The sequence below is a fragment of the Vicugna pacos genome, unplaced genomic scaffold (genome assembly GCF_048564905.1).
Source record: "Vicugna pacos unplaced genomic scaffold, VicPac4 scaffold_20, whole genome shotgun sequence".
Classification (NCBI taxonomy): Eukaryota; Metazoa; Chordata; class Mammalia; order Artiodactyla; family Camelidae; genus Vicugna; species Vicugna pacos.
The window spans coordinates 88,060,253-88,079,715 of NW_027328741.1; the positions used below are offsets into that span (position 1 = coordinate 88,060,253).

Consider the following 19,463-nt stretch of genomic DNA (forward strand, 5'->3'; position numbering starts at 1 on the left):
TATCATTTTTCATTGCAGAATATTATTCCATTGTATAAATACGACATAATTTCTGAATACTGTCATCTGGTTTTGGGAATTATGTTGTTTCCATGCCGTGGCTGTTGTTTATAGCACTGCGAAGAACATTGTGGTGCAGGTATCTTTTTGAATTAGGGTTCCCTTTGATATATACCCAGAAGTGGAATTGCTGGATCGTATATTAAGTCTATTTTCATTCTTTTGAGGAATCCCCATCCTGGTTTCCACAATGACTGAACCAAACTACATTCCTTCCAAAAGTGTAGGAGGGTTCACTTTCTCCACAGCTACCCCAGCATTTAATGTTTGCGGACTTTTGAATGATGGCCATTGTGACTATTGTGAGGTGATACTTCATTATAGTTTTGAATAACCCTTCTCTGATAATGATAGTGGGTAATTTTCTTTTTCATATTTGTATGTGGCATTTGTGTGTCTCTATTGGAGAATGGCTTGTTTAGGGCTTCTGCCCATTTTCAGATTGGGTTTCTTGGTTTTTTTTATTACTATTAGGATGTATGAAGTCTTCATATTTTAGAAATTAAGACTTTGTCAGTTGCATCACTTCTAAATATTTTCTTTAATCCTGTTGTTTGTCATTTTGCATTGTTTATGGTTCCCTTTGCTGTGCAAAAGCTTATAAGTTTAATTAGGTCCCATTTATTAATTTTGCTCTTACATCCATTACATAGGTAGGTTCTTCTAGGAGATCATTGCTGAGATATATCTCAGAGTGTTTTGCCTACGTTTTCTTCTAGGAGATTAACTGTGTCTTGCCTTTCATTTAAGTCTTCAAGCCATTTTGAGTTTATTCTTGTTTATGGAGTTGTGGAGTGTTCTAACTCCATTGCTCTGCATGCTGCTATCCAGTATTCCCAACGCCAGTTGGTGAAGGGATCGTCTTTCTTTGTCATTTTCCTTTCTAATCTGTCAAAGATTAATTGAACATAGGCCTGTAGATTTATTCCGAGGCCCTCTATTCTGTTCCATTGGTCCATATGCCTATTTCTGTACCAATATCATGTCATTTTGATTATTGTAACTCTGCAATACTCTATGGAGACCTGGTGGTTTATTCTTCCAGCCTCTTTCTTTATCTTTAATATTGCTTTGGAAATTATGGATCATTTATGACTCTATGTAAATCTTAGCATCATTTGTTTCAGTCCTTAAAAGAAATATTTTGCATAATTTGATAGGAAATCACATTAAGTCTGTGGATTGCCTTGGGCATTGTGACCATTTTAACCATACTGTTTATTCCATTACAAGACCATTGAGTATCTTTTCAATTCTTCAAATGTTTTTTGATTTCCTCAATCAATGTTTTCTAGTTCTCCATGTATAATTCATTCACCTCTCTGGTCATATTTATTCTTAAGCATTTTATTATTTTCATTGCAGTTCTTAAAGCGGTTGTTTCTACAGTTTGTTTTCCTGTTGATTCAATGATAGTGTAAAGAAATGCAATTGGTATTTGTACCTTACTCTAGGTACATTATCCTGTTCCTTTTTTAGCCTAAGTAATTTTTTGTGAAGTTTTTATATTTTTCTATATATAGTGTCATGTGTGCATATTGTGAAAATTTACCTCTTTTTTTCCAGTCTGAACATTTAATTTCTTTTTCTTGCCTGATCGTTGTGACTAGAAATTCCAAGACAATATTGAATTGAAATTGTGAGAATGGGCAACTTTGTCTTGTCTAAGGATTTTCTGGGAAGATTTCAGTTTTTCACAATTGAATATTTTGCTGGTTATATATATTTGTCATAATTAGCTTTTATTATGTTGAGATATGGTCCCTCTATTCCCACTGTGATAAGAACTTTTATTGCAAATAGGTGTTAAATTTAATCAAATGCTTTCTCTGCATCTCCTGAGATGATCATGTGGTTTTTTCTCCTCACTGTTGTTGATACAGTGTATCACAATTGATTGATTGATTTACGTATGATAAACCATCCTTTTGTTCCTGGGATCAACCTAATATGACTATGATGTAAAATCTTTTTTTCATGCTGTTGGATTCTGTTTGTAATAATTTCTTAAGGACATTTACATTTATGTATATCAATGATATTTGCCTATAGATTTCTCTTGGGGTAGTGTCTTTGTCTGGTTTCGGTATCAGATTGAAGTTGGCCTTACAGTGTGAGTTTGGGAGTACTCTCTCTATATCAATCTTTGCGAAGATTTTGAGGAGGACTGATATGTATTATTCTTTGTATGTTTGGTCAAATTCCGAAGTGAAGCTATTTGGGTTTGAATTTGTATGCAGAGATTTTTTATTTTATTGATAATTCTATTCGATTTCTGGTTATTGGTCTGTTCAAATGGTTAATTATTTCTTGATGCAATATAGGTGGGCTGAATATTTCCAAAAACTTCTCCATTATTTCCTGGTTATCCAGTTTGTTTTCATACATTTGCTCATGATATTCACTTATGATATTATGCAAATTTGTTGTACATGTTTCAGTTTCTCCATTTTCAATTCTTATGTTAACTGTGTTCTCTCTCTTTTCTTCTTGGTGAGTCTGTCCAGAGTTTGTCAATTTTGTTTGCTATTTCAAAAAAGAGTTTGATTGATTTTGTTCTAATTTTCAATCATATTTCAAAACTTTCTTCCTTGATCTTCCTTATTTCCCACTTTCTGCTGACTTTTGACTATTATACTAAACTTTACATGATGAGTTTACATAGAACGTAAGACTATTTATTTGTAATTGCTTTTCTACATTGAAGAGGGCCGTGTCACTTTGAACTTCCCTCTTAAGCCTGCTTTAACTGTATTCGATAGACTTTGTGAAGTGTTTTGTCATAATGGTCAAGATATTTTTTAATTTCTTCTTTTACTTCATCACATCCCCCCCTTGGTAAAGAATCACAATTTTTAATGTACATGCTTTGATATTTTCTCACAGTTATTCAGTGACTGAATTCAAGTTTCATGGTATTATTCTCAGAAAAGTTGCTTAAAATAATTTTTATCTTCTTAACTTTGTAGAGGTTTCAAATTTGCCTGAGTAAATAATCATTCTAAGAAAATGTTCCATGTGTACAGGAAAAGAATATATATATACTGGTTTGGGGAGAAGAACTGCTACATTCATAACCTGGGCTGGGATTATGGTTTGGTTTGAGGCACAGGATGCACAACAGCTCTGTGGTTGCTTTCGTGCAGGCGTGCCACAAGGATGAGAAGACAAGGAAGAGTGGTCAAAGTCCAAAGCATGAGAAGATGAAGCATTTACTTCAGCATAATCTCCCAAAAGCAGATGCTACATTTTGATTGGCACCGGCACGGTACAACAACGAGGACACTAAGGTCAGTCTGCGGTATCATTCCAGAAGACCCTGATGTATAACATACATTGGAATGTTTCCACTGGTGTTTCTGTAGACAGACAAGCTCTGGGAAGAACTGGTTACATTGGAACCTTTCCAAGGCACTAGAGAGCACAAGCGCACTCTCAGTTTGCAGTTTTGGAAACACTCCAAAATGACAAAGAGCAGAATGCAGAGCTGAGAAGGTTTCGAAGCATCATTCCAAAAAGAGGAAGTGTACTGAACACTTTCAACATTGCGAGATAAGCGTAAGCAAAATGAGGATATGCTAATCAAAAAAATATGGGATGTTCATCACAACAAAGGCAACACCAGCAATTGGAAATATATCAGACAACACACACAGGAACACGACATGGCATCAATGTCTGGAAGAAATTGTTCTCACAGAAATCCCATGGAATTGCGTAGAGCCAAGAGTCTAAAGTTTTCACTAAACAAAGCTCTAGAAGTCTGCATTAGATACCGGATATTACCTCACAAGTAGAGGTGAAGAAGTACACTAAAAGAAACAGGAAGTACCATATTCAGTTCCAAAGAGATTGAAGGCCCAAAAGATAAGCTTTCAAACAACTAGACAGCAAAACGCTATCCAGAGCAAGTATTGAAAACGGAGGTGAGGGAAACACTGAAGAACAACAGTGTCTCAGAACACCAAAAGGCACAATACCAGAAAAGGGGAAGAGAAAGCCTAAAGACGAGCCAAGTAATATCAGAAAACTCAAAGGATGAGATAATATCAGGGCTAAAATTCAGTCTTAAGCAGACTAGATAATGCATAGGGATGCGTAAATGACTGTGAAGACAGGGGAACAGAAATCCCTCGGTCAGAAGCAGACATAGGAAAGCAAGTGAAAACCAATGAACATATTGCTGTCGAATAGTGGGGTAAGACAAGGCATGACAGACTAGGATTCGTAAGAGTCCCAGATGGAAAAGCAAGAGATAAAGAAACAAAAAATGTCTCAAATGTTATCTGTAAAAAAATCAGACTGAAATATGCTGAAATCCAAGAAAGAATCATCTATGCAAATTCAGGAAGTACACAGAGTCCAAAGGAGGTGGAATCCCACTAGAATTTCCAGCAGCTGTATGATTCAAATCAACGAAGTTCATGAGCATCCCAGGGATTTAAAATGAGCCTGGAGGAAAGCAATATAGTCACAAGAAAACCTCCAGAGGGGTTTCAGCTGATATATCGACAGCAATATTGCAGGACAGGGAGGAGTGCCAGGACATAGACCATATCCTGAATGGCAAAATGTTGCCATCTAGGGTAGCCATGACCGCCATTTCTAATAACGGCAGAGCTAGAGAATTCCACAGACCGGCCAATCTTAAAAGAATTCAGCAGTTTGAACCCTATCCTAAAAGAAAGGTTGAGAATTCTCCCCTGAATAGAAAAGCAGCAAGATGAAATGGAAAGAAGAAAACCATTATTGGAAATGCAAGAAGAGCATGAGTGGCAAAGAAGAAACCAGAAGAAGGCAAGGAGGACATCAAAACCCTAAAGATGGGAGAGGGAAGCAGGAAATCAAAGGTGATTGGAAGCACTATCTTAAGTGAATCAACTTATATGTCTCTCTGTTTGAAGCGAACGGAGAGATGCATGGAATGACGTGTATGAAAAAATAACTACAAGCAGACAAACAAAGAATCAAATAAACAAACGAGCACCCAAAGGTACGGTTGGCTGACATATACCAAGAGAACAATGATTATTCAAAAGAAAATACTCAAGGTGATGTCAAGGATTATTCAGCACGCATCGAACCTGAATCGTGGCTTGCATGTACTCAGCACACTTGTATTCGGAAATCAGAGGCGTGCATATATTTTCATTAATGTTGATTCATAAGAGCATATCGTGGTCTAACCCAAATGCCGATTTGTAGTCAAATGGATTCCTAGTACGTGATACAGACTTGCAAGTCTTCCAACAGGATGAATGAATGTCATATTCTACCCTACGTTGAGGAGATATGGCCTAAGCCTAGAACAAAGACAACTAGCTCTGCAAAAGTGTACTAAGATCAAAAGAAACAGACAGCAATGTGCACATTGGGGTTGGTTTCATTGCTAGGAAATTCAGCCCCAATGAAACAAATGGATCCATGTTATGAGAGTGCGGGTGTTTCAGCAGAAATCAACCGAAGGATATGTATTCCGGGTGTACGAACAATACAGGAGCATAAGTTTCCTTTAGTGGGTCTCTGTGTACTGTGAACTGTTAGAAAGTTTAAAGACGTGTGAAACCGTCAACTGAAAATGGACACACTTGCCTCCGTGGGTACTGTGCATACAGATCTGAAGAAAAGGAAAGAGGGAAGAACAAAGGCCCATGGGACGCTAGTGGGTAGAATCACATTTGCTTAGGAACCTCTCGTCGGATGCAGCCCCTCCCCCAACACTGACAAGATGCAGCAGCCATTGGGGACGGCAGTTACCGGTTGGATTCCAGAAGGAATGTTGGTGTGTACCGCGAGGCTTGTTGTGGCCGGTGGATCCTAGGTAACCGGGCAGAGTTCTGTGGGTGGATCAGTGTGTTGGAGGGGCTGCCGCCCTCTGTGGAGCTTGGCTTAGGTCTTTGGTCCGGGAAGCTGTGTCAGTTCGAGATACTGCTGCTGCCCAAAGACCTGAGTTCACGGGTCAGTTTCCAGAATCTGAAAGGGCAGACAGTGGAAGATCTGCCTGCCATCAGCTTACTGGTGAGGCTCCGAGGTACTTTCAGACATGCCCAGTCCTGTTGAAGTCGACTGTATGGGAGATACGAAGAGAAGCTGGCCGAAAAGCTGGCTGCACGGATTGAGGAGAGATGCGAACACATTGATGAGAGATGTTCTGCTACAATGGAGATTACTGGCCTGGAGACAGCTGTAGAGGATACCAGGCTCGAAAGACATTCATGAGACCTACTGAACCTCGCTGATACTGGCAGAAACATACGGAGTGCCAACGTGGACTTGAGGAAGTTCCTCAATTCTCTGCTCCAAGAACGGGTCCAAGATCCCTGACATCTAAAAGAGAAGAGATGGCAGAGGTGATCAAAACGCTCATGTTCTTGGAAGAGGTCGTGAGAATCCACACGTCCCAAGGGGCATTTCCAAGCCATTCAGACCAAAGTGCAGCAAGCCCAGCTAAGCCTTTTCCCAGGTTTGGGCCTAGATAACAAGCACTTGCTCTTCCCTCCCCTCCACTCAGGCATCCATTTGGAATATCAGTACCTGAGCTGCAATGAAGCCAGTACGAGAAGGGCAAGCCCCTCCTCGAATCAGAGTTCTTCCAGCTTTACTCTGTGAACAACAGTGAACTCCTTAAAGGTCTAAAAGTCTCGACTGAAATAGATAGGATATGAATTATTATCTCACACAAAGAAACGATGGCCTTCCGCTAGATTCAGCAAATGCTGGGTTTGTGTCTTCTCTGGGGTGAAGGGAGTGTGGTAAGTGAGGGGAATCACTGACTGAACTTGTATATGTATTTGGCCTCAGCTTTTCAAGACAGTATAGGTAAATATTATTAGTCAGATAGTGAACGGAACTGTAAAAGTCGCCAATGACATTAAAGACACAGCTTTACTGGACATTCTTTCATTGAGTCAAGACCCCGTGGGCACTATATCATGGGGGTGCAGACTCGGTTGCGTTAAATTGCTTTACCCAACATGATCGGATGATTAAGTGTTCTAATCACTGATAGAAGAACACCTGGTTCTCAATAGACTAGCATAGCTGCAGCAGGGTTCTCAAAGCTATAATGCCTCTAGGTGATATTGGATTCAAACCTAAATGTATATATTTGGTTTGTTTCCTCTTATATATTCCTAGAGAGGGATGTTACACCTTGAAATGCAAACATTGGCCAGTAGGTGTCATTGGGAGTAAAGGGCACCACATGCACAAGTGAAAACAAGGTTGGGGGTTATATCATGTTTCCAATAGCTATTTCATGGTTCCTGTTGGTTTCGGAGGCTTCAACAGGAAAGAGTTGACATGACCCCTTTTACAGGTTGGACTGCTACTTTGCATTCTATCTGTCTATGTTTTCCTTAGAACTGACAAAATGTCACCGAAATTGACAAGTCTGGCTTCTAGGTCGATTTAGGATGTTTCAAAAACTAACTTCATTTTCGTATAACTCTCAAAAGATGGAAATCAAATCTATTAAACTTTTTAAAGGCTGCAAATGAGAGATCAACACAATGTCAAAACTGGAGTCTTCGGAAAATCCCTCCCACCACGGCTGTATAGAAACAAAGAGCTAAACAAAAATCACATATCTGGGAAGTGTATCTGGAAAGTGGTGATTCATCGATGCCCAGTTGGCAGAGAAGCAGTGCCAACTGCGCTCACTTGCTCCCATGTACACAGCAATGGAAACATCCACTCACCCAGCCCTGGGCACAGGACACTTGCCGAAGAGAGGTCTGTTACTTCCAAAGACAGGATAAGGCCTCAGAACCCCTGGAAGCAGGAGAAGGCAAAGCAGGGAATGGAAACCAGTGCAGGGTCTGACCCCTGGTGATGGAGCAGCAAAGGTGAAACTCTGTTTAACTTGGACGCACACTCTCAAGCGGACAGGAGACATGGGATTGAAGGTGATGCGCTGAGTGTTAGAAGAGTGCACAGCAGATGCTTGGCTGACAGAACTCAAAGAAACCAGCGCACAATATCCCCACAGTTGATTCTGAGACCAAGATCCGAGCTGCCAAATTTGACGTAGCAGAGGCAACGGTCAGGGAGGGTTAGGGCTACGGATGATGGCACACGCTGAGTCTCAGGGATCTGGATTGCGTTGTGGGATGTGGTGAGTCCTATCAAGAGAGCAAACAGACATGTGACCCCAATGAGAAGGCCACCACACCGGCACGCACGGTAGAGATTATCGATATGTCCCATGGCCACACTCAGTGCATCTGCAGGACCAGGGACCAATTGGGCATTTTGCCAATAGAGCACGTGTGGGGCTGAATCAGAGATATCGTGCATCTGGTCTGAGTGATCTAGGTGGCCTTGGGTTTGAAATCAGAATGAAAAGCCTTAGGATCTGCTACATTCATAACCTGGGCTGGGATTATGGTTTGGTTTGAGGCACAGGATACGCAACAGCTCTGTGGTTGCCTTCGTGCACCCGTGCCACAAGGATGAGAGGACAAGGTAGAGTGGTCCAAGTCCACAGCGTGAGAAGATGAAGCATTTCTTTCAGCATTATCTCCCAAAAGCAGATGCTCCATTTTGGATGGCACCGACACGGTACGGCACCGAGGACACCAAGGTCGGTCTGCGGGATCATTCCACTGGCCCTGATGTGTGACATCCATTGATATGCTTCCACTGGTGTTTCTGTAGGCAGAGAAGCTCTGGGAAGAACTGGTTTCATTGGGACATTCCCGTGGCACTACAAAGCACAAGCGCACTCTCAGTTTGCAGTTTTGGAAACACTCCAAAGTGACATGGAGCAGAATGCAGAGCTGAGAACCTTTAGAAGCTTCATTTCCACCAGAGGAAGTGTCCTGTGCACTTTTAGAATTGTGAGATAAGCGTAATCAAACTATGGTTATGCTAATCGAAATAGTATGGGGTGTTCATCACAATAAAGGCAACACCAGCAATTGGAGATATACCAGACAACAAACACAGGAAGAGGACATGGCATCAATGTTTAGGAGAAACTGTCCTCACAGAAATCCCATGGAATTGCATAGAGCCAAGATTCCAAAGTTTCACTTAACAAAGCCCTAGAAGTCTACATTAGATACCTGATATTACCTGACCAGTAGAGGTGAAGAAGCGCAGTAAAAGAAACAGGAAATATCATTTTCAGTTCCAAAGAGATTGAAGGCCCAAAGATAAGCTTTCAAAAAACTAGACTGCAAAACGCAATCCAGAGCAAGTATTGAAAACGGATGTGAGGGAAACACTGAAGAACAACAGTGTCTCAGAACACCAAAAGGCAGAATACCAGAAAAGGGGAAGAGAAAGCCTAAAAACGAAACAAATAATATCAGAAAACTCAGTGGATGAGATAATATCAGGGCTAAAATTCAGTCCTAATCAGATCAAATAATGCAGAGGGACGCGTGAATGAATGTGAAGACAGGGGAACAGTAAACCCTCGGTCAGAAGCAGACATAGGAAAGCAAGTGCAAACCAATGAAAATATTTCTGTTGAATCCTGGTGTAAGACAAGGCATGAAAGACTAGGAATCGTTAGAGTCCCAGATGGAAAAGCAAGAGGTAAAGAAACAAAAAATGTCTGAAAAGTTATCTGTAGGAAAATCAGACTGAAACTTGCTGAAAGCCTAGAAAGAAACATCTATGCGAATTCAGGAAGTACACAGCGTCCAAAGGAGGTGGAATCCCAATAGACCTACCAGCAGCTGTATGATTCAAATCAACGAAGTTCCTGTGCATCCCAGGGATTTAAAATGCGCCTGGAGGAAAGCAACATAGTCACAAGAGAACCTCAAGAGGGGTTTCAGCTGATATATCGGCAGCAATATTGCAGGACAGGGAGGAGTGCCAGGACATAGACCATACCCTGAAGGGCAAAATGCTGCCATCTAGGGTAGCCTAGGCCACATGACCGCCATTTCTAATAATGGCAAAGCTAGAGAATTTCACAGACTGGCAAATCTTAAAAGAATTCAGCAGTTGGAAACTTATCCTACAAGAAAGGTTGTGAATTCTCCCCTGAATAGAAAAGCAGCAAGATGAAATGGAAAGAAGAAAACCATTATTGGAAATGCAAGAAGAGCATGAGAGGCAAAGAAGAATCCAGAAGAAGGCAAGGAGGACATCAATACCCTAAATATGGGAGAGGGAAGCAGGAAATCATAGGGGAATGGAAGCACTATCTTAACTGAATCAGCATATATGACTCTCTGTTTGAAGCGAACGGAGAGATGCATGGCCTGACGTGTTTGCAAAACAAACGAGAAGCAGACCAACAAAAATCAAACAAACAAACATGCACTCAAAGGGGACTGTTGGCTGACATATACCAAGGGAACCATGATTACTCAAAAGGAAATACTCAAGGGGATGTCAAGGATCATTCAGTACGCATCGACCCAGTATCGCGGCTTGCATGTACTCAGCACACTTGTATTCGGAAATCAGAGGCGTGCATTTATATTCGTCAATGTTGATTAATAAGAGCATATCGTGACCTAACCCAAATGCCGATTTGGAGTCAAATGGATTCCTAGTCCGTGATATAGACTTGCAAGTCTTCCAACAGGATGAATGAATGCCATATAAAACCCTACTTCAAGAAGAAATGGCATAAGCCTTTAAGAAAGACAGGTAGCTCTGCAAAAGTGTACTAAGAGCAAAAGAGACAGACAGTAAAGTGCACATTAGGGTTGGTTTCATTTCTAGGAATTTCAGCCCCCATGAAACCAATGGATCCATGTCCTGAGAGTGCGGGTGTTTCAGCAGAAATCAACCGACGGATATGTATTCCGGGTGTACGGATATTGCAGGAACATAAGTTTCCTTTAGAGGGTCTCTGTGTACTGTGAACTGTTAGAAAGTTTAAAGACGTGTGAAACCATCAACTGAAAATGGACACACTTGCCTCCGTTGGTACTGTGCATACAGACCTGAAGAAAAGGAAAGAGGGAAGAACAAAGGCCCATGGGACGCTAGTGGGTAGAATCACATTTGCTTAGGAACCTCTCGTCGGATGCAGCCCCTCCCCCAACACTGACAAGATGCAGCAGCCATTGGGGATGGCAGTTACCCGTTGGATTCCAGGTGGAATGTTGGTGTGTACCGCGAGGCTTGTTGTGGCCGGTGGATCCTAGGTAACCGGGCAGAGTTCTGTGGGTGGATCAGTGTGTTGGAGGGGCTGCCGCCCTCTGTGGAGCTTGGCTTAGGTCTTTGGTCCGGGAAACAGTGTCAGTTCGAGATACTGCTGCTGCCCAAAGACCTGAGTTCACGGGTCTGTTTTCAGAACCTGAAAGGGCAGACAGTGGAAGATCTGCCTACCATCAGCTTACTGGTGAGGCTCCGAGGTACTTTCAGACATGCCCAGTCCTGTTGAAGTCGACTGTATGGGAGATACGAAGAGAAGCTGGCCGAAAAGCTGGCTGCACGAATTGAGGAGAGATGCGAACACATTGATGAGAGATGTTCTGCTACAATGGAGATTACTGGCCTGGAGACAGCTGTAGAGGATACCAGGCTCGAAAGACATTCATGAGACCTATTGAACCTCGCTGATACTGGCAGAAACATACGGAGTGCCAACGTGGACTTGAGGAAGTTCCTCAATTCTCTGCTCCAAGAACGGGTCCAAGATCCCTGACATCTAAAAGAGAAGAGATGGCAGAGGTGATCAAAACGCTCATGTTCTTGGAAGAGGTCGTGAGAATCCACACGTCCCAAGGAGCATTTCCAAGCCATTCAGACCAAAGTGCAGCAAGCCCAGCTAAGCCTTTTCCCAGGTTTGGGCCTAGATAACAAGCACTTGCTCTTCCCTCCCCTCCACTCAGGCATCCATTTGGAAGGATCAGTACCTGAGCTGCAATGAAGCCAGTACGAGAAGGGCAAGCCCCTCCTCGAATCAGAGTTCCTCCAGCTTTACACTCTGTGAACAACAGTGAACTCCTTAAAGGTCTAAAAGTCTCGACTGAAATAGATAGGATATGAATAATTATCTCACACAAAGAAACGATGGCCTTCCGCTAGATTCAGCAAATGCTGGGTTTGTGTCTTCTCTGGGGTGAAGGGAGTGTGGTAAGTGAGGGGACTCTTTGACTGAACTTGTGTATGTATTTGGCCTCAGCTTTTCATGACAGTATAGGTAAATATTATAAGTCAGATAGTGAACGGAACTGTAAAAGTCACCAATGACATTAAAGACACAGCTTATGTGGACATTCTTTCATTGAGTCAAGCCCCCGTGGGCACTATATCATGGGGGTGCAGACTCGGTTGCTTTAAATTGCTTTACCCAACATGATCGGATGATTAAGCGTTCTCATCACTGATAGAAGAACACCTGGTTCTCAATAGACTAGCATAGCTGCAGCAGGGTTCTCAAAGCTATAATGCCTCTAGGTGATTTTGGATTCAAACCTAAATGTGTATATTTGGTTTGTTTCCTCTTGTATTTTCCTAGAGAGGGATGTTACCCCTTGAAATGTCGACATTGGTCAGTAGGTGTCATTGGGAGTAAAGGGCACCACATGCACAAGTGAATCCAAGCTTGGGGGTTATTTCATGTTTCCATTAGTTATTTCATGGTTCCTGTTGGTTTCGGAGGCTTCAACAGTAAAGAGTTGACATGACCGCTTTTACAGTTTGGACTGCTACTTTGCATTCTATCTGTCTATGTTTTCCTTAGAACTGACAAAATGTTACCGAAATTGACAAGTCTGGCTTCTAGGTCGATTTAGGATGTTTCAAAAACTAACTTCATTTTCGTATAACTCTCAAAAGATGGAAATCAAATCTATTAAACTTTTTAAAGGCTGCAAATGAGAGATCAACACAATGTCAAAACTGGAGTCTTCGGAAAATCCCTCCCACCACGGCTGTATAGAAACAAAGAGCTAAACAAAAATCACATATCTGGGAAGTGTATCTGGAAAGTGGTGATTCATCGATGCCCAGTTGGCAGAGAAGCAGTGCCAACTGCGCTCACTCGCTCGCATGTACACAGCAATGGAAATATCCACTCACCCAGCCCTTGGCACAGGACACTTGCCGAAGAGAGGTCTGTTACTTCCAAAGACAGGATAAGGCCTCAGAACCCCTGGAAGCAGGAGAAGGCAAAGCAGGGAATGGAAACCAGTGCAGGGTCTGACCCCTGGTGATGGAGCAGCAAAGGTGAAACTCTGTTTAACTTGGACGCACACTCTCAAGCGGACAGGAGACATGGGATTGAAGGTGATGCGCTGAGTGTGAGAAGAGTTCAGAGCAGATGCTTGGCTGACAGAACTCAAAGAAACCAGCGCAAAATATCCCCACAGTTGATTCTGAGACCAAGATCCGAGCTGCCAAATTTGACGTAGCAGAGGCAGCGGTCAGGGAGGGATAGGGCTACGGATGATGGCACACTCTGAGTCTCAGGGATCTGGATTGCGTTGTGGGATGTGGTGGGTACAATCAAGAGAGCAAACCGAACTGTGACCCCAATGAGAAGGCCACCACACCGGCACGCGCGGTTGAGATTATCGATATGTCCCATGGCCACACCCAGTGCATCTGCAGGACCAGGGACCAATTGGGCATTTTGCCAATAGAGCACGTGTGGGGCTGAATCAGAGATATAGTGCATCTGGTCTGAGTGATCTAGGTGGCCTTGGGTTTGAAATCAGAATGAAAAGCCTTAGGATCTGCTACATTCATAACCTGGGCTGGGATTATGGTTTGGTTTGAGGCACAGGATACGCAACAGCTCTGTGGTTGCCTTCGTGCACCCGTGCCGCAAGGATGAGAGGACAAGGAAGAGTGGTCCAAGTCCACAGCGTGAGAAGATGAAGCATTTCCTTCAGCATTGTCTCCCAAAAGCAGATGCTCCATTTTGGATGGCACCGGCACGGTACGGCACCGAGGACACCAAGGTCGGTCTGTGGGATCATTCCACTGGCCCTGATGTGTGACATCCATTGATATGCTTCCACTGGTGTTTCTGTAGGCAGAGAAGCTCTGGGAAGAACTGGTTTCATTGGGACATTCCCGTGGCACTACAAAGCACAAGCGCACTCTTAGTTTGCAGTTTTGGAAACACTCCAAAGTGACATGGAGCAGAATGCAGAGCTGAGAACCTTTAGAAGCTTCATTTCCACCAGAGGAAGTGTCCTGTGCACTTTTAAAATTGTGAGATAAGCGTAATCAAACTATGGTTATGCTAATCGAAATAGTATGGGGTGTTCATCACAATAAAGGCAACACCAGCAATTGGAGATATACCAGACAACAAACACAGGAACAGGACATGGCATCAATGTCTAGGAGAAACTGTCCTCACAGAAATCCCATGGAATTGAATAGAGCCAAGATTCCAAATTTTTCACTTAACAAAGCCCTAGAAGTCTACATTAGATACCTGATATTACCTGACCAGTAGAGGTGAAGAAGTACAGTAAAAGAAACAGGAATTACCATTTTCAGTTCCAAAGAGATTGAAGGCCCAAAAGATAAGCTTTCAAAAAACTAGACTGCAAAACGCAATCCAGAGAAAAAATTGAAAACGGAGGTGAGGGAAACACTGAAGAACAACAGTGTCTCAGAATCATAAAAGGCAGAATACCAGAAAAGGGGAAGAGAAAGCCTAAAGGCGAAACAAATAATATCAGAAAACTCAGTGGATGAGATATCATCAGGGCTAAAATTCAGTCCTAAGCAGACCAAATAATGCAGAGGGACGCGTGAATGACTGTGAAGACAGGGGAACAGTAAACCCTCAGTCAGAAGCAGACATAGGAAAGCAAGTGCAAACCAATGAAAACATTGCTGTTGAATCCTGGGGTAAGACAAGGCATGAAAGACAAGGATTCAAAAGAGTCCCAGATGGAAAAGCAAGAGATAAAGAAACAAAAAATGTCTGAAATGTTATCTGTAGAAAAATCAGACTGAAACTTCCTGAAAGCCTAGAAAGAATCATCTATGCGAATTCAGGAAGTACACAGCGTCCAAAGGAGGTGGAATCCCAATAGACCTACCAGCAGCTGTATGATTCAAATCAACGAAGTTCATGAGCATCCCAGGGATTTAAAATGCGCCTGGAGGAAAGCAACATAGTCACAAGAGAACCTCCAGAGGGGTTTCAGCTGATATGTCGGCAGCAATATTGCAGGACAGGGAGGAGTGCCAGGACATAGACCATACCCTGAAGGGCAAAATGCTGCCATCTAGGGTAGCCTAGGCCACATGACCGCCATTTCTAATAACGGCAGAGCTAGAGAATTCCACAGACCGGCAAATCTTAAAAGAATTCAGCAGTTCGAAACTTATCCTACAAGAAAGGTTGTGAATTCTCCCCTGAATAGAAAAGCAGCAAGATGAAATGGAAAGAAGAAAACCATTATTGGAAATGCAAGAAGAGCATGAGTGGCAAAGAAGAAACCAGAAGAAGGCAAGGAGGACATCAATACCCTAAAGATGGGAGGGGGAAGCAGGAAATCCTAGGTGATTGGAAGCACTATCTTAACTGAATCAGCATATATGACTCTCTGTTTGAAGCGAACGGAGAGATGCATGGCCTGACGTGTTTGCAAAACAAACGAGAAGCAGACCAACAAAAATCAAACAAACAAACATGCACTCAAAGGGGACTGTTGGCTGACATATACCAAGGGAACCATGATTACTCAAAAGGAAATACTCAAGGGGATGTCAAGGATCATTCAGTACGCATCGACCCAGTATCGCGGCTTGCATGTACTCAGCACACTTGTATTCGGAAATCAGAGGCGTGCATTTATATTCGTCAATGTTGATTAATAAGAGCATATCGTGACCTAACCCAAATGCCGATTTGGAGTCAAATGGATTCCTAGTCCGTGATATAGACTTGCAAGTCTTCCAACAGGATGAATGAATGCCATATAAAACCCTACTTCAAGAAGAAATGGCATAAGCCTTTAACAAAGACAGGTAGCTCTGCAAAAGTGTACTAAGAGCAAAAGAGACAGACAGTAAAGTGCACAATAGGGATGGTTCATTTCTAGGAATTTCAGCCCCCATGAAACCAATGGATCCATGTCCTGAGAGTGCGGGTGTTTCAGCAGAAATCAACCGACGGATATGTATTCCGGGTGTACGGATATTACAGGAACATAAGTTTCCTTTAGAGGGTCTCTGTGTACTGTGAACTGTTAGAAAGTTTAAAGACGTGTGAAACCATCAACTGAAAATGGACACACTTGCCTCCGTTGGTACTGTGCATACAGACCTGAAGAAAAGGAAAGAGGGAAGAACAAAGGCCCATGGGACGCTAGTGGGTAGAATCACATTTAGCTTAGGAACCTCTCGTCGGATGCAGCCCCTCCCCCAACACTGAGAAGATGCAGCAGCCATTGGGGATGGCAGTTACCCTTTGGATTCCAGGGGGAATGTTGGTGTGTACCGCGAGGCTTGTTGTGGCCGGTGGATCCTAGGTAACCGGGCAGAGTTCTGTGGGTGGATCAGTGTGTTGGAGGGGCTGCCGCCCTCTGTGGAGCTTGGCTTAGGTCTTTGGTCCGGGAAGCTTTGTCAGTTCGAGATACTGCTGCTGCCCTAAGACCTGAGTTCACGGGTCTGTTTTCAGAACCTGAAAGGGCAGACAGTGGAAGATCTGCCTACCATCAGCTTACTGGTGAGGCTCCGATATACTTTCAGACATGCCCAGTCCTGTTGAAGTCGACTGTATGGGAGATACGAAGAGAAGCTGGCCGAAAAGCTGGCTGCAGGGATTGAGGAGAGATGCGAACACTTTGATGAGAGATGTTCTGCTACAATGGAGATTACTGGCCTGGAGACAGCTGAAGAGGATACCAGGCTCGAAAGACATTCATGAGACCTATTGAACCTCGCTGATACTGGCAGAAACATACGGAGTGCCAACGTGGACTTGAGGAAGTTCCTCAATTCTCTGCTCCAAGAACGGGTCCAAGATCCCTGACATCTAAAGAGAAGAGATGGCAGAGGTGATCAAAACGTTCATGTTCTTGGAAGAGGTCGTGAGAATCCACACGTCCCAAGGGGCAATTCCAAGCCATTCAGACCAAAGTGCAGCAAGACCAGGTAAGCCTTTTCCCAGGTTTGGTCCTAGATAACAAGCACTTGCTCTTCCCTCCCCTCCACTCAGACATCCATTTGGAAGGATCAGTACCTGAGCTGCAATGAAGCCAGTACGAGAAGGGCAAGCCCCTCCTCGAATCAGAGTTCCTCCAGCTTTACACTCTGTGAACAACAGTGAACTCCTTAAAGGTCTAAAAGTCTCGACTGAAATAGATAGGATATGAATAATTATCTCACACAAAGAAACGATGGCCTTCCGCTAGATTCAGCAAATGCTGGGTTTGTGTCTTCTCTGGGGTGAAGGGAGTGTGGTAAGTGAGGGGACTCTTTGACTGAACTTGTGTATGTATTTGGCCTCAGCTTTTCATGACAGTATAGGTAAATATTATAAGTCAGATAGTGAACGGAACTGTAAAAGTCACCAATGACATTAAAGACACAGCTAATGTGGACATTCTTTCATTGAGTCAAGCCCCCGTGGGCACTATATCATGGGGGTGCAGACTCGGTTGCTTTAAATTGCTTTACCCAACATGATCGGATGATTAAGCGTTCTCATCACTGATAGAAGAACACCTGGTTCTCAATAGACTAGCATAGCTGCAGCAGGGTTCTCAAAGCTATAATGCCTCTAGGTGATTTTGGATTCAAACCTAAATGTGTATATTTGGTTTGTTTCCTCTTGTATTTTCCTAGAGAGGGATGTTACCCCTTGAAATGCCGACATTGGCCAGTAGGTGTCATTGGGAGTAAAGGGCACCACATGCACAAGTGAATCCAAGCTTGGGGGTTATTTCATGTTTCCATTAGTTATTTCATGGTTCCTGTTGGTTTCGGAGGCTTCAACAGTAAAGAGTTGACATGACCGCTTTTACAGTTTGGACTGCTACTTTGCATTCTATCTGTCTATGTTTTCCTTAGAACTGACAAAATGTTACCGAAATTGACAAGTCTGGCTTCTAGGTCGATTTAGGATGTTTCAAAAACTAACTTCATTTTCGTATAACTCTCAAAAGATGGAAATCAAATCTATTAAACTTTTTAAAGGCTGCAAATGAGAGATCAACACAATGTCAAAACTGGAGTCTTCGGAAAATCCCTCCCACCACGGCTGTATAGAAACAAAGAGCTAAACAAAAATCACATATCTGGGAAGTGTATCTGGAAAGTGGTGATTCATCGATGCCCAGTTGGCAGAGAAGCAGTGCCAACTGCGCTCACTCGCTCGCATGTACACAGCAATGGAAATATCCACTCACCCAGCCCTTGGCACAGGACACTTGCCGAAGAGAGGTCTGTTACTTCCAAAGACAGGATAAGGCCTCAGAACCCCTGGAAGCAGGAGAAGGCAAAGCAGGGAATGGAAACCAGTGCAGGGTCTGACCCCTGGTGATGGAGCAGCAAAGTTGAAACTGTTTAACTTGGACGCACACTCTCAAGCGGACAGGAGACATGGGATTGTAGGTGATGCGCTGAGTGTGAGAAGAGTTCAGAGCAGATGCTTGGCTTACAGAACTCAAAGAAACCAGCACAAAATATCCCCACAGTTGATTCTGAGACCAAGATCCGAGCTGCCAAATTTGACGTAGCAGAGGCAGCGGTCAGGGAGGGATAGGGCTACGGATGATGGCACACTCTGAGTCTCAGGGATCTGGATTGCGTTGTGGGATGTGGTGTGTACAATCAAGAGAGCAAACCGACCTGTGACCCCAATGAGAAGGCCACCACACCGGCACGCGCGGTTGAGATTATCGATATGTCCCATGGCCACACCCAGTGCATCTGCAGGACCAGGGACCAATTGGGCATTTTGCCAATAGAGCACGTGTGGGGCTGAATCAGAGATATCGTGCATCTGGTCTGAGTGATCTAGGTGGCCTTGGGTTTGAAATCAGAATGAAAAGCCTTAGGATCTGCTACATTCATAACCTGGGCTGGGATTATGGTTTGGTTTGAGGCACAGGATACGCAACAGCTCTGTGGTTGCCTTCGTGCACCCGTGCCACAAGGATGAGAGGACAAGGAAGAGTGGTCCAAGTCCACAGCGTGAGAAGATGAAGCATTTCCTTCAGCATTATCTCCCAAAAGCAGATGCTCCATTTTGGTTGGCACCGGCACGGTACGGCACCGAGGACACCAAGGTCGGTCTGCGGGATCATTCCACTGGCCCTGATGTGTGACATCCATTGATATGCTTCCACTGGTGTTTCTGTAGGCAGAGAAGCTCTGGGAAGAACTGGTTTCATTGGGACATTCCCGTGGCACTACAAAGCACAAGCGCACTCTTAGTTTGCAGTTTTGGAAACACTCCAAAGTGACATAGAGCCGAATGCAGAGATGAGAACCTTCAGAAGCTT

The 19,463-nt window shown here is 43.4% G+C and overlaps 2 long non-coding RNA genes across 2 annotated transcripts; both read right to left on the minus strand.

Moving 5' to 3' along the window:
• Window positions 1-6,121: 6,121 nt before the first annotated feature.
• Window positions 6,122-8,030, minus strand: LOC140694238 (uncharacterized). Its single transcript, XR_012069985.1, has 3 exons — window positions 7,761-8,030; window positions 6,595-6,705; window positions 6,122-6,387 (listed from the first exon to the last, which is right to left on the minus strand). It is a non-coding gene; the product is annotated as an uncharacterized lncRNA (long non-coding RNA).
• Window positions 8,031-11,420: 3,390 nt separating this feature from the next.
• Window positions 11,421-13,209, minus strand: LOC140694237 (uncharacterized). The gene is made up of 3 exons (XR_012069984.1): window positions 13,063-13,209; window positions 11,895-12,007; window positions 11,421-11,686 (listed from the first exon to the last, which is right to left on the minus strand). It is a non-coding gene; the product is annotated as an uncharacterized lncRNA (long non-coding RNA).
• Between the last annotated feature and the right edge of the window lie 6,254 nt (window positions 13,210-19,463).